Below are 14470 nucleotides of genomic sequence, written 5' to 3' on the forward strand. Positions count from 1 at the left end.
TTTAACAGAAATATATGCATATAGGACTAATTTTTTTGTTGCGACATGTGTTGTTTAGATCCATATTCAAGGTGCTTAAAAGCCAATTTGCCCATTGAAACAATTCTCAGAATGTAAACATCAAATGTAGAGAGAATAGAGAGAGATTTTATTATTTCTGTAAAGAAGGATTGAATGAATTACAGAATGAGTAATCAAGGTATATATAGACCTTGTTATTACAAAGATGATGTAATAATCTCTCTAACTATATTACAATTATGATGTAATAAACTCTAACTAATATAACAAACTCCCTAGAATTCAGGAAGGTTGTTAGAGCTTCAACTGCCAATCTGCCACATCAGCTTAGAGTGAATTATATATGCTGCAGCTTCAGCTTCATTGTACTTCAACTTCAGCTTCAGCTATATCTTCAATACCCCCCCTCAAGCTAGGGGTGGATGGATTATACATGCCTAGCTTGGACATTAACTTAGACAACTGAGGAGAGGGCAGTGTCTTAGTTAAGATGTCAGCAAGTTGATCACCTGTAGGGATATAGACAAGTTCCAAGAGACCTTCAAGCACCTTGTCTCTAGTAAAATGGATGTCAAGCTCGATGTGTTTGGTCCGTTCATGTTGAACTGGATTCTTCCCTAGATGAATAGCAGATTGATTGTCACAGTTAAGCTTGACAGGAGACAAATCAGTTATTCCCAACTCATTGAGTAACCTAACAAGCCATGTTATCTCAGAGGCTGCTGCTGCCATAGCTCGGTACTCAGCTTCAGAAGAGGACTTAGAAACAGTAGATTGTTTCTTTGATTTCCAAGAGATGGGGCTGTTACCTAGTAACATGAGATAGCCAGTGACTGATCGTCGAGTATTGGGACATGCTGCCCAATCAGAGTCAGAATAACCTTGCAAGGTTAGCTGCTTGGTTGCTTGCAATAAGATGCCTTGACCAACAGTGCCAGCAATGTACCTAAGTAAATGCTGGAGAGCTTGAACATGAGAAACCTTGGGAGCATGAAGGAATTGGCTAAGTGTTTGAACAGCAAAGGAAATATCTGGCCTGGTGTGAGTGAGAAAGTTTAGTTTGCCTACTAAACATCTATAGAGAGAAGGATCAGAATAAGGAGAGTCATCATCAGCTAGTAACTTGAGATTCAAAGGTAGAGGTGTTTTAGCTGATTTGGATACATCAAATTCACAATCAGCTAATAGTTCCTTAGTGAATTTTCTTTGACTCAAGATAATACCTTGTGAGATCCTGGATACCTCAATACCAAGGAAGAAGCTTAAAGGACCTAAATCCTTTATACTAAAAACTGCATGTAGATGAGCCTTGAGAGAATGAATTAAAGCAAGGGTAGGGCCTGTTAGGATGATGTCATCCACATAAACAGCAGCTATGCACATTTGTGATTCACTTTTGTAGATAAAAAGTGAATAATCATTATTGCTTTGAACAAAACCTTGAAGTTCAAGTTCTGAGTGTAATCTGGCAAACCACTGTCTACTGGCTTGTTTAAGGCCATATAATGATTTAAGAAGTTTGCAAACCTTCTTATCAGGGTTAGGAACTCCTTCAGGCATGGTCATATAGACCTCTTCATCCAATGTGCCATGAAGAAATGCATTATTGATGTCTAGTTGATGAATCTCCCACTGAAAACAAGCTGCTAGAGCTAATATACACCTGACAGTTGCCATTTTAACAACTGGAGAGAAGGTTTCAGCATAATCCAACCCATACTTCTGAGTGAAGCCTTTAGCAACTAAGCGAGCTTTGTACCTTTCCAAGGTTCCATCTTTCTTTAACTTAACTTTAAAGACCCATTTACAACCAATGGACTTCTTCCCTTTAGGAAGAGTAGTAACAAGCCATGTCTTGTTGGATTCTAGAGCATTCAGCTCTTTAGACATAGCATCTCTCCATTCTTGATGTTGAGAGGCTTCAAGATAACTTACAGGTTCAGTGAGTTTAGAGAGTTGAGAGATAAAAGCCTGAGCTTGGGCAGGGAATGCATCATAATGGATCAGATTACACCAATGAGAAGAAGTGGTGCACACATAATCAGTTAGCCAAGTAGGTGGAGCAGTAGACCTACTAGACTTTCTAGGTTCAGGGTGAGTAGAAGTGTTAGAATTTGTGGGTGAAGAAATAGGAGAAGAATGAGAGTTGATGATGTCAGGGTTAGGAGAGGATGTAGGTGTAGTAGAAGGGCTGTTTGTGGTTGTGAAAGAAGGAGTGGTATTGGTTGCAGAAGTGGAGGAAAAAATTAAAGCATCAGGTAGGACAATTGGTGAAGAAGAGAAATCTAAGTGAGTATTGGTAGGTAGGAAGATAGGAGAAGATAAATTAGGTGATGGTGAGAGATGAAAGGGTAAATGTTTCTCATGAAAAGTCACATCTCTAGAAACAAGGATTTTGTTTGTTTCTAGATTGAGTAGTTTGTAAGCTTTCTGGCCAGTTGGATACCCAAGTAAAATGCAAGGAATTGCTCTAGGATCAAACTTAGCTCTGTGAGTTTTGAGAGTTGATGCAAAAGCAAGGCAGCCAAAAACTTTTAAATGAGTGTATCCTGGCTTCTTCCCATAAAGTTTCTCATTTGGTGAGATATATTGCAAACAACTGAGAGGCATCCTGTTAATAAGATGGGTGGCTGTAAGCAAGCATTCACCCCAATACTCAGCTGGTACACCAGATTGAAAGAAAAGAGCTCTTGCAGTTTCCATGAGATGTCTATGTTTCCTCTCCACTACCCCATTCTGTTGAGGAGAGTCTGAACAGCTTCTTTGGTGCAATATACCATGTTTGTGAAAGAGAGAAAGAATCTTGCCTTCACACAACTCTTTGGCATTATCAGTTCTAATGCACTTCACCAGTAAAGAAAACTGAGTGTGAATAACATTCACCAGAAATTCCAATATATCAACAGCATCAGTTTTATTATGCATAAGGAAAGTCCATGTGTGCCTGGACAAATCATCAACAACAGTTAAGAAATAGACATGATTATCATAGGTTTTGACCTTGTAGGGGCCCCATGTATCTACATGAAGGAGATCAAAACAATGAGAGCTCATAGTTGTGCTTAAAGGAAAAGGTTTTCTAGTGTGTTTGGCCTTAGGACACACTTGACATATGCTGTCAACACAACAACTATTGATAGGAAACTTAGGATCAATATGATGCAGCTTATTAAAGGGTAAGTGACCAAGCCTTAGATGCCAGAGCTTGGCTTCTTCACTTGCTGTTGCTACATTTGCTGCTGAAGGTACAGGTGGTGAGGTTTGTTCAACAGCATATAGCCCTGCATCAAGCTTACCAAGAACCAGAGAATCTGTCTGTGAGTGCCCCTGAATCAGACATTTATCATGTGAAAATATGATATCACAATCCATATCAGCACACAACTTATGAGTGGATATGAGATTAAAGTGGAGCCCATGCACATGTAATACATTGTGTAACAACACTCCATTTGCTAGCTTTACAGAACCAATATGTTTAACTTCCACTCTCTTCCCATCAGCCACTGTTATTGTGTTTGGTTCTTTATCAAAGGTGTAATATGTCTCAAATAAATCAAGATTTGAGCATATATGATCAGTTGCACCACTATCTACAATCCACTTTGAATTCAAACATGATATAAGACATGTACTTGCTACATTAGCCATAGAAGTGGAGGAAGGAGTGGTCTGATCATCTTTGTGTTGTTTCACCAAAGCCATGAAATGCTGGTATTGAGACTTTGTAAGATGAGGTGCAGCGTCATCATCTTCATCTGATGCAACAAGTTCATCATCACCATAGACTACAGCAGCAACTTTCTTCCCCTTGATGAATTTGTGACCAGCATTCTGATGCTTAGAAGGATAGCCATGAACTTTCCAGCATCTCTCAATGGAATGTCCTGGCATTTTGCAATGATTACAGTAAAAGGAATTAAGTTTCTTCCCATAGCCAAGAACAGGAGGAGTATGAGATCTCCCTGTATTGACAGAAAATGAATCACTCTTCTTGTCTTCTACTGCAGTAAAGGCCATAGTAGGGATTGTGTTAGCCTCAGTGATTTCTCTTTGTTTCTCATCTTGCACTAAGAGGTTATAGGCTGTAGAAATTGAAGGTAAAGGCATCATCATGAGGATATTAGTTCGAACTGCAGCATGTTTCACATCAAGTTTCATGAGAAACTGAATTAACCTCTCATCTTGTTGTGCCTTATGAAACTTTTTAGTTAGTTCACAAGTACAGCCATTGCAATTACAAGTTGGAAGAGGATTAGCTGAATTAATCTGCTCCCAAATCACCTTAATTTTCGTAAAAAATTCAGCAACAGTGAAAGAACCTTGTTCAATGTGTTTTAAGGATTGTTGTATGGAATATAATTGTGGTCCTGAGATGATAGAATACCTATCCTCAAGATCTTTCCAGATCTCACTGGCTGTTGAGAAGTATAACACACTTTTTGCAAGTGTATTATCTAGAGATCTCAAAATGTATGAAATAATCATATTGTTGCATCTCTCCCATGCTGAATATAGAGGATCAGTAGGTCCTGGTTTCTTCAAACTTCCATCAACAAATGCAATCTTATTTTTCATAGACAATGCTAGTAACATCCATCTCTTCCAATCAGCAAAGTTATCACCATTAAACTTTTCAGAAACCAAAGGCACAGTAACATTTTCAGAGGGATGAATGTAATACACAGATGTAGGATCTTGTAATGGATTTATGAGAGGTGGTGAATTGTGATTTTGTTCTTGATTTTCAGGCATTTTTGAGAAAAATGAGGTTAAATTGGTTCGATATCAACAATCAATTCAACAATCAATTCAACTAATATCAAGATTGAAACAATCAACAGATTTGTATTGAAATTGAGTTTCAGATGATCAAAGATAGATCATATTTAGCAACGATTGTCAGAATTTTCATTTACTGTATCAAGAAAATTCAAAGAATGAGCAAGAAAACTCAGAATTATCAATTAGTAATGCATTGATTTAGAATGAACCTGGAAGATGTTCATTAGATTGAAGAATAGAATCTGAAAATTTGTGCGGAAATCAGTCGAACAGGAAACATGCCTGCTCTGATACCATGAAACAATTCTCAGAATGTAAACATCAAATGTAGAGAGAATAGAGAGAGATTTTATTATTTCTGTAAAGAAGGATTGAATGAATTACAGAATGAGTAATCAAGGTATATATAGACCTTGTTATTACAAAGATGATGTAATAATCTCTCTAACTATATTACAATTATGATGTAATAAACTCTCTAACTAATATAACAAACTCCCTAGAATTCAGGAAGGTTGTTAGAGCTTCAACTGCCAATCTGCCACATCAGCTTAGAGTGAATTATATATGCTGCAGCTTCAGCTTCATTGTACTTCAACTTCAGCTTCAGCTATATCTTCAATACCCATGAATTAGTCTTATTAGGCGTGAGAACATGTAGATTGCCGGTCTTGTTTAAGCCATAATAATAGTTGTGATTTGCAAGCATGCGAGCATTCAACAAGAATTAAAAGTTTGCTTAAGATTGATTTTAATTCATGTCGAATAGTTGTTAATAAATATTACATGCCAATCACATAGAAAGTCAAATTTCTAACAAGCATGCAAAAAGGTGTTAAGAAATTGAGACATTGGTCTCATACTAACCTTGAACCACGGTGCTTTCGATTGAGAACGATGCTTTGGACCCTTTGAAACCCTTAAGAACCTTTGAAGAACCCTTAAGAACCTTAAATAACCCTTAAAGAACAATTGAAATTGTGTATGATGTGTTTGATTAATGTAAATTGATTTGTGAATTTGAAAGCAAAAGAGAGAGAGAGAGTTTGAATGTTTTTAGAGAGAGAGAGTAGAGAATCGGCCAGAGCATAGCCTTATGAAGTGTGTGTGTGTGTGAAATGGGAAGGACGGGGCTTGTATTTATAGGAAAATTCACGTGAAAGGCAAGAGGACTTGGGCTTCCCTACGCCCAAGTGGGCGTACCTGCGCCCTATTGCGCGTTTATCCTCTTTTGCGTGATTCTTCTTGCCTTTTTTGCTCGGTGATTTTAGGAAAAAATTGATTTCTGCCTTATTCGTGTGAGAGTCGTGCACGTGAATCTAGGGGCTGAACCTAGACACCCTTGGGAAGCAATCCAAGTGGGCCCCACATTCTAGAATGTTTCGGAAGCTTCCGGAACGGGCCGTTTCGCTCGGGTGCGTGTTTTTGCTTCGGAAGTTCATAACTATTTTTATATAAGTCCAAAAATTATGGAAAAATATGCATAAAATTTCTTGTAAAAAATAGTGCATTGATTTAAAATTTCGTGAATTTTGGAATTGTTTTAATAATTTAATCAATCATCACAAAATTAATTAAATTGCTGAAAATTCCGAAAAATTGCCAAAAATACTTAGAAAAATTCAGAAAAATTCCAGAAAAATACTTTAAAATAATTTAAAATTATTTTGATAATAAAACTCATTTTTAAGGGTGCTTTGGTGTGGGAAAATGTTCCCGATGTAATGGAAACTTGCCTTTTTAGGGTCTGTTAGGGCCCTAGCTCTCTCAATTCAGCTTGTGTATTACAAGGGGTGTCTTATCATCGGCTGTCTTAGATAGGGACAAATATAGGTATCTACACATGTGAATCACCACTATAATTTCATAACAAAGTCTTACAAATTACATGTTCTAACGCCTAATAAGATAACATTGGACAACTCGCTTTTAGGCACCTTTAATACGAATTAACTCAAAGAGATGACCATACAACATTAGTCTTGTTGTGCATTCATCATAACAACCCACCAAGCTAATCTTGTATGATTAGGATAAATACGGATATATTAATGTTGTTGTCATTTCGACAATTAACTCGCAATGAGACCGAGTAAAGGCTTGTATATGCGAGGAGGCATTGTGCAGTCTTTCACCCTTACCCTCATCCCTAAATCCATAAATTTGGTGCACTACCAGAACTTGGAGTCCTTCCCCATACATTGCTTCTTGGCAAGGCATAAAAATAGGTTTCGTAGCTCCCAAAAATAATGCGGTGGCAACTTCCCTATACTCGTGTTTTTAGTATAATAAAATGTTCAATCCTCAATCATACTCACACTATGAAAATAAGAAGAATTCAATTCTTCCAAAACTCCGCAAAACATCCTATAAGCCTCGATGGAATCCCCCTCATTGCACACCCGTTATTAGCGTAAATAAAGGGCCTACACTGGTAAAAACTTATTATTTTGGTGTTTGTGAATTGTTTGGATTAAAATCAAGGAAGAGATTGAATATGGGTTGAAGGAGGCTGAATATAGAAAGGAATTCACTCAATTGTGCCAAAGAGTGTCATGAACCCTTTTAGATCACTTTTTCTCTCTAGATTTCTCTCTTTCTCCCTCTAAGTAGTTCTAAGATTGTTCATCGAGAGTTGTGGAATTGAAGGGGTATTTATAGGAAGCGGAAGGTAAATAAAATTTGGTCTAACGTAGGGTGGCGCAAGCCATGGCGTGGCACGTCAGTTACCATGCAACAACCCTAATTCGTCAGCCGCTATTTAGCCATCCTTTGTTCATTTGCTAACTCATATGGGTCTTATGTCACCTTGAGACGTCATGAGGCTTATGTAAGGGTGATGTAAGGTCACCTTGGGCCCCAAGTATGGTCCATGTGTGTCAAGTAATCTCGTCTTCATTTGTTTTGAGGTTTCTCATTGAATTGTTTCGATATTCGGCTTTTTGCCTAATGTCATAACTTTTTGCACACAACTTTGATGGATACAAGGTCAATGGCATTGAACTCCTTGTCTTAAGGGATTTGCATTCCTATAATATTTATTGGTTTTTGATCGTTTACTCAGATTTTGATTTTTTGAGTTGTTGCTTTGTGCCTCTAGGCTTCAATTTTTCAATTCGATCGCCTAGCAAACGACATCCAAATTAAGCATGAAATATATCATTATGAAGCTCTTTTCGAGGTGCTCACTCCAAAATAGAAGGCATCTTAAGTCTCATTACTTGTTTGACAAGTTTTCTGGTCAAAGTCTTTGCATATGTTATCTCTATTGTTTATGCTACTATCGCATATATGATACCATTCTAGGCATGCCGTATACTTTTGTGAAGCTCTTTTAAAGGCGCCCGATCCTCCATTGAGCGTTTTAATGCTCAAACTCTAAGGTTTTTTGGAATTTATATTTCCAAGCACCCTGGGTTGTTGTCCCTTTGCTTAGGCTCTTTGAAGATTTTCAAAACTCTTATGAGTGCTTGTTGTACACTATTTCGAAGGTTTTTCGAGAGCGATCATGCTTGTGCCAGTTCCCAGTGCATTCGAGGCTTTTCTGGTCAGGGTTTAGGCTTTGTAGTGTCCGTTTAGGTTGTTTCAAAGAGTTTCTGAGTTGTTTTGTCTATCTCGCGCTTGGAATAGACCCTAAGGCTCTAAGAAGAGTGATTAAACGCCTAAGAGTTTGAGCAACGTGGTTTGAAATCAACTTTAACGTACCAAGGACTCGATGTGCCTTGTCACCTGTTTTCTAGTCTTTATTTGTCATTGAGCCTCAAAGGGGAGACACCAGATTTCGTGTCTACAAATAATATATCGAATAGTTATTCTTGTGAAGAAACATTGAAAAAAAATCTTAAGAAAAATTATAGCTAATCAATTAAGGATTTTTGTTTCAAAAAATGAAGATATTATTGATATGCCAATTACTATTTGTTAATTTTTTTAGTTATTTGTTACAAAAAAAGTTATTTCATAATATCATCCATATTCACTCATTGTGAAAAGAGCAGGAAGATTTTTAACCAAAATGCACCGTGTGGCACTTCTAATCTTGCTTTAGTACAAAGTAATAGATTCTATAGTCATTAAACTAAGATGAATATATTTTGTTTTCCTAAGAATTGTATGCTCCCTCCGAGTTTTTATGTTATGCCATTTACTATTTGGGGGAAAAACTAGGAATAATGTGTTACAATGTGAGTATGGTCAAATAGTAAAAATAGACTGGAGAGACGGTGGGAAAACATGGAAAAAGTAAAGAAAAGTGTGGAAAGTAAGGGATGGTGGGGTTGAAAAGCAAAAATAGTTTGGAGAGAGTGTGTCCCAAAATGGAATAAGCACACTGCACAAAATATTAAAAATCGTCCAAAAGAGAAAATTGAACAAAACATTAAAAATCAGAGGAAGTATATTATTAGAACTAAATGGAAAAAAAAAGTTAAATTATTGGATTTTAACCATCTTTTTCTAAATCTATATAAAGAATTAAATCATATATACTCACTCCGTTCCAAGAAATTTTGAACATTTCCAGTTTTAACATTTATCAATGCACATTTTGTGTTTTAATATCTATAATTAAAGTAATAAACAATAGGAGAACAAGAAGTCAACTTCCTATTGGCCTATAAATCTTAGTCCATAGAGTGTTATGTGTCATTCTGCTATCGGACATCAATTATTAGGGTATTTTTACTTTGACGAGTAACTTTTTTTAAGAGAAATTTTAAATAATTTCAGTTATTTATATACAATATATCACTTCTATAGTTCTATTATGTCCCTTTTCTCTCTCATCTTTATTATTTAAGTGGCACTACAAAGAATAAGTAGTTTGGTGACCGAAAATTTAGTATCTAAATCAATATTTAAAGTTACTAATTGAATTTAGGGACCGATTGTGACTTATTTTTTCGGTCGCTATAAACAAAGTGACTTATTTAGTGACAGATTGTGACTTATTTTGCTAAATTTATTGGTCAATAAATTAGTCACTAAGGCTATGTTTGGCAAAACTGACTGAAATGGAGCTGAAACTGATAAGGTGGCTGAAACTAATTAGGTAGCAGCTGAAACTGTTAAGGTGCTGAAACTGATAAGCTAGCTGATTGCATAACCTGTTTGGTAATATTATTTATGACGGTAGCTGAAATATCTTTTAGACTTAAAAACATAAAAAGAAAATATTTTAGGCTTAAAAAGATAAAAAAAAATAATAATAATAATAAAAAAATTTCAGCACCTGATCTCAGAAGATATATTTTATTCCAACTCAATTTCAGTCAAATTTTGGACTTAAATTTTATTTAAGTTCCTTCACCAAACACCACTAATTATATCAGGTGACTTAAAATTGTAATACCTTATCATTTAAGTCACCTGAAATGCTTCCCCAAACAGAGCCTAAATTGCAATGACAAAGCAGTTTTGTCCTTGAATAGTGACTAAAACTTTAATGTCCCAAAACATCGACTAACCAAATTTATAGTCACAAATTTGTCACTAATATTTGTTGGTTTCTAATTAGTGACTATAAAATTGTTGTCACAAAATAGTGACAATTACATTAACAACCTTATATTGGTCACCAACATCTATTAGTAACTAATTGGTGACTACCGGCATATTTAGGGGTGCTTATCGAGCGAGCCGAGCCCGAATAGCACTGGGCTCGGCTCGAGCTCGTTTATAATTTCCCAGGCTCGGCTCGGCTCGTGAGCTCGCCGAGCTTGGGAGAGCCGAGCTCGAGCTCGGCTCGTGATGGAATTTGGGGCTCGAGCTCGGCTCGCGACTCGTTTAGGCTCGGCTCGCGAGCTCGTTTAGGCTCGCCTCGCGAGCTCGTTTAGGCTCGCCTCGCGAGCTCGCTTAAGCTCGCTCGTGAGCTCGACTAATGAGCTCGGCTTGGCTCGAAGTAGGTGAGCTTGTTCACTCACCCATCATATGCTTTTATAACTTGATTTCCCTCTTAGCATTGCTAAGATTTCAATGTGGGACTTCATGGTTTGTTAAAGAAAAACAAACTCACTATCCCCATTTCAATGTAGAACTTTATGTTTTGTTTAAGATAAACAAACTCATTCTACATATGCTTATATACTTGGAATCCCTCTTAGCATTGCTAAAATTTCAATGTGGGACTCCATGTTTTGTTAAGAAAACAAACTCATTATACCCTTGTTTTGTTTACATATGCTTTTATAACTTGGAATCCCTCCTAGCATTGTTAAAATTTCAATGTGGGACTCCATGTTTTGCTAAAGAAAAAATTATCAAATATTTTAAGGATTAAATAATCAACTATTTAAAATATACTTCATTCCCTCTATGAAGAAAATAAAGTATAGTTTTTGTTTCCCAACCAAGGAGATACAAAATTAAACTTTAAGTTGAAGTAAGGAATAGTAGCTATTTATAAAGAAAATAAGGTTGATCCTTGTTTTCTTAACCAATGTGGGACTTTAGTGCCTAGTGGAGTAGAGGTGAAGTTGGATCACAAATTAAAATATATAATTTGTAATCTAAATTAAAATAAAATTAGTATTAAATTTTTTTAATATAAAATATTTTTTTAATAAGAATATTTTTTTAATATAAAATAATAAACGAGCTGCTCACAGCTTTACGAGCCGAGCTTTGCCTAGCTCGGCTCGGCTCGTTTAAGTCTCGAGCCGAGCCCGAGCTCGAGCCGAGCTTCAACGAGCCGAGCTTTGACCGAGCTTTGACCGAGCCGAGCCCGAGCTGCTCGCGAGCTTGTCAGGCTCATTATCACCCCTAGGCATATTGTCCCAAAATAGCAACTACTCATATTAAATTTGTAGTCACAAATTTGTCACTGATACATGCATATTATTAGAGTTATTTAGCCACGAACATTCATTGTATCAAATTAGTAAAAAAAATTTGCAGGAAAATTGTGACGGAAACCTATTGTTTCAAATTAGTACTCCCTACGTTTTCTTTTATTTGTCTTGCATTGTTTGGAATAGGGGGGATTAAGAAATTTGAATCTTTAATTAATAGAAGTTAACAATTTAATAAGATTCTTACCTGAAAAGAGAGTTGTTGGATTTTTCATTTAGTATAATTGGAAAAGGTAATAAATGTGTGCCGAAAAGTGAATTTTGGGAGTAATCTAGATACTAGTTAAACATTTATTTAATATGATGGGAAAAAATTATAATAAATTTGGTTCAATTTACAATGGAAAAGTTGGATTTAAAAATAAATAAATTAAATAATCCTAAACAAAACAAACATTTATGAATTCCATTTTAGGAAACATGACAAACAAAAGGGAACGGAAAGAGTAACTATATTAGTAATGGTCACTAATTCGCTTGAAAATAACCCACATAGTAGTTATCAATAATAATTACCAGGGTTTTGTGCATACGATGAGTGGTTGCATGCGATTCAATTCAACACCAAGAAATTCATTGTTAATTTCATGTTATGACATTTTAAAAAATAAATTTTAAAGTACCTCTAACCAATGAATGTAATAATTTTGACATTTGATCACATATTAAATGAATTATTAATAATTTTGGTTATTGTTTTCTTCCAATATTTATAGCATTGTTATATGAAAATCACCCATGACTTTTTGGTTGTCATTAAAAGTTAGTATTGTAACAAAAATAGTGAACTTGATCAATTATTAACAATTTGAAAATATCTCTATATTACTATATAAAGTACTCAATGAGATAAGTTGAATTTGTTTAAATTATTATTCAACTACTCCATAATGTGGAGATATGTACATTGTCATCATACATTAAGAATTTAAGATTAATATATACATATAGACATATGTTAAAGATATATACATACAAATTTATTTATTTTATTTAAAAAAACATTGGAAAGAAAGATTGTGTTTTGAGTGTTTAACAATGGGGAAATAGTGTGGTTTATATAGTAGTTGGAGTGTGTAAATTAGTAATTTAACATTCCTATTATGAATAGGACAAAAAAAAAAATCATTCTTTGCTTGTTATATATATAATTAGTGTCCAGATTAAATTTTATTTGAAAGGTAAAAAATTATTGTGTATTGATTTATTGACATATAAATAGAAATGATTATAAATTTGCATATTTTATGAAAGTTTAATGTCCACATTTATTGTGGATCTATTAATTGATATGTATGTAAATAGCAACACTGATATTTTGGCAAAATATTGCATAAATATTGAATGTTTGAGAAATTAATGATAAAATTCCCTTTGTATATATTATTTTCTTAAAATCGCATTGTGCATGTTGAATGGTTTGATTATTTGATGTATAGTGATTGATTGTTATATAAATAATTAATTGTCTTATTAATTAACTCAATTGTTGTGTATTGTGTAGAATTGATTGAATTTTTTAAGGATTATTTTTGTTGTTTTGGCTGTTTTTTGTATGACTTATATAATAGAGATAATAACAACAAAATATTAATAATAAACGAAAACGTGTTAAAATAGCAATGACAATTATATTTAACAACCCTACATAAAACAAATCTTGAAAATCTATTCCAACGAATTTAACACGCACTAAAAACTTACATAATGAAGGGAATTAAAACATTTAGAAATTGATAAATTTTGTCTACAACAAGATCCATGTAACTTATGCATCTAAGTCATGGATAATGCGCAAATTAGATCATGCACCGAGGTGCAGGATGAGCATCCTGCACCTCGGGCAAAACGGTGCCGTATTGTGTGTTTGAGGAGGGGCCAAAATTTGGCTTTTTGGCGCCTTTTGTGAAATGGGCCAGCTTGGGTTATGTCATGCAAAGTCATGTTGTACTTTGTAACTTACATCAATCAATCATTCTCTCTCTTTCTCTCTCATTAATTTTAGAAGAAGCAATTTAAATCTCTCTCAAATTTTTTTCTTCTTCACTGATTTTCTCCATTAGTTTCATAATTTTCTTTTATGTTTTTTTACCAAAAGTTTTAGATTGTTGGATTTTCGGTTTTGCATTTTGTAAATCTTTTACAAGTTTCATGGTACATAAGTTGGAAAATGGAGGATATAACTGAAAATGATGAAGTTTCAGTAGACAATATTGGTCTTCATAATGCAATGGAAGATTTAAGGAATGAAGGATACAGAGAAGAAGATGAAGTAGCTAAGGAGAATGGTATTTAGCTACGAAGTTTTTTTTTCTAATGTACAAATGCGTGTTGGATGATGTGCAAGAGTATAGGAGTGTACATTTGGGCATTTTAAATGTTCAAAGTGTTGACTTTTAATGTACAGTATTATTTTATGCTTTTAGTTAGATACGTCAGATATCCCATGAAATGTCATTTTGCGCAGACATTTTTTTACTTTGGTAATTACATAAGTCAATCATTCACTTTGTCTCTCATTTATTGTGGTAGAAACAATTGAATGTCTCTCATTTATTTTTCATTTATTGTTGTAAAAACAATTGAATGTTTCTCATTTATTTTTCATTTATTGTGTTCTTCATTGAAGTCTCCCTTATTTTCATGTATGTCTATCATAAATTCCGGGAAGTTGAAATTATGTATGTATTCCTGTTTTGCATATGTAAATGTGTGATGTGTTTAATGTTACTCACTTTGACAATTAGAAGATAACTAGAAATATACATTTAGGGTATTCCAGTGATCATATCAATGGCAGCCAATGTACATACGTT

The 14470-nt window shown here is 34.7% G+C and overlaps 1 protein-coding gene across 1 annotated transcript in view; it reads right to left on the reverse strand.

Annotated features, from left to right (window-relative positions):
* The window catches only part of LOC104894304 (hypothetical protein), a 45221-nt gene extending 39361 nt beyond the window's left edge, over positions 1–5860 (reverse strand). The window contains exon 1 of the mRNA XM_057395264.1: positions 5674–5860. The gene's annotated coding sequence lies outside the window, so the exon portion shown is untranslated. The remainder of the gene's footprint in view (positions 1–5673) is intronic.
* Positions 5861–14470: the final 8610 nt, after the last annotated feature.

The sequence above is a fragment of the Beta vulgaris genome, chromosome 5 (assembly GCF_026745355.1).
Source record: "Beta vulgaris subsp. vulgaris cultivar EL10 chromosome 5, EL10.2, whole genome shotgun sequence".
Classification (NCBI taxonomy): Eukaryota; Viridiplantae; Streptophyta; class Magnoliopsida; order Caryophyllales; family Amaranthaceae; genus Beta; species Beta vulgaris.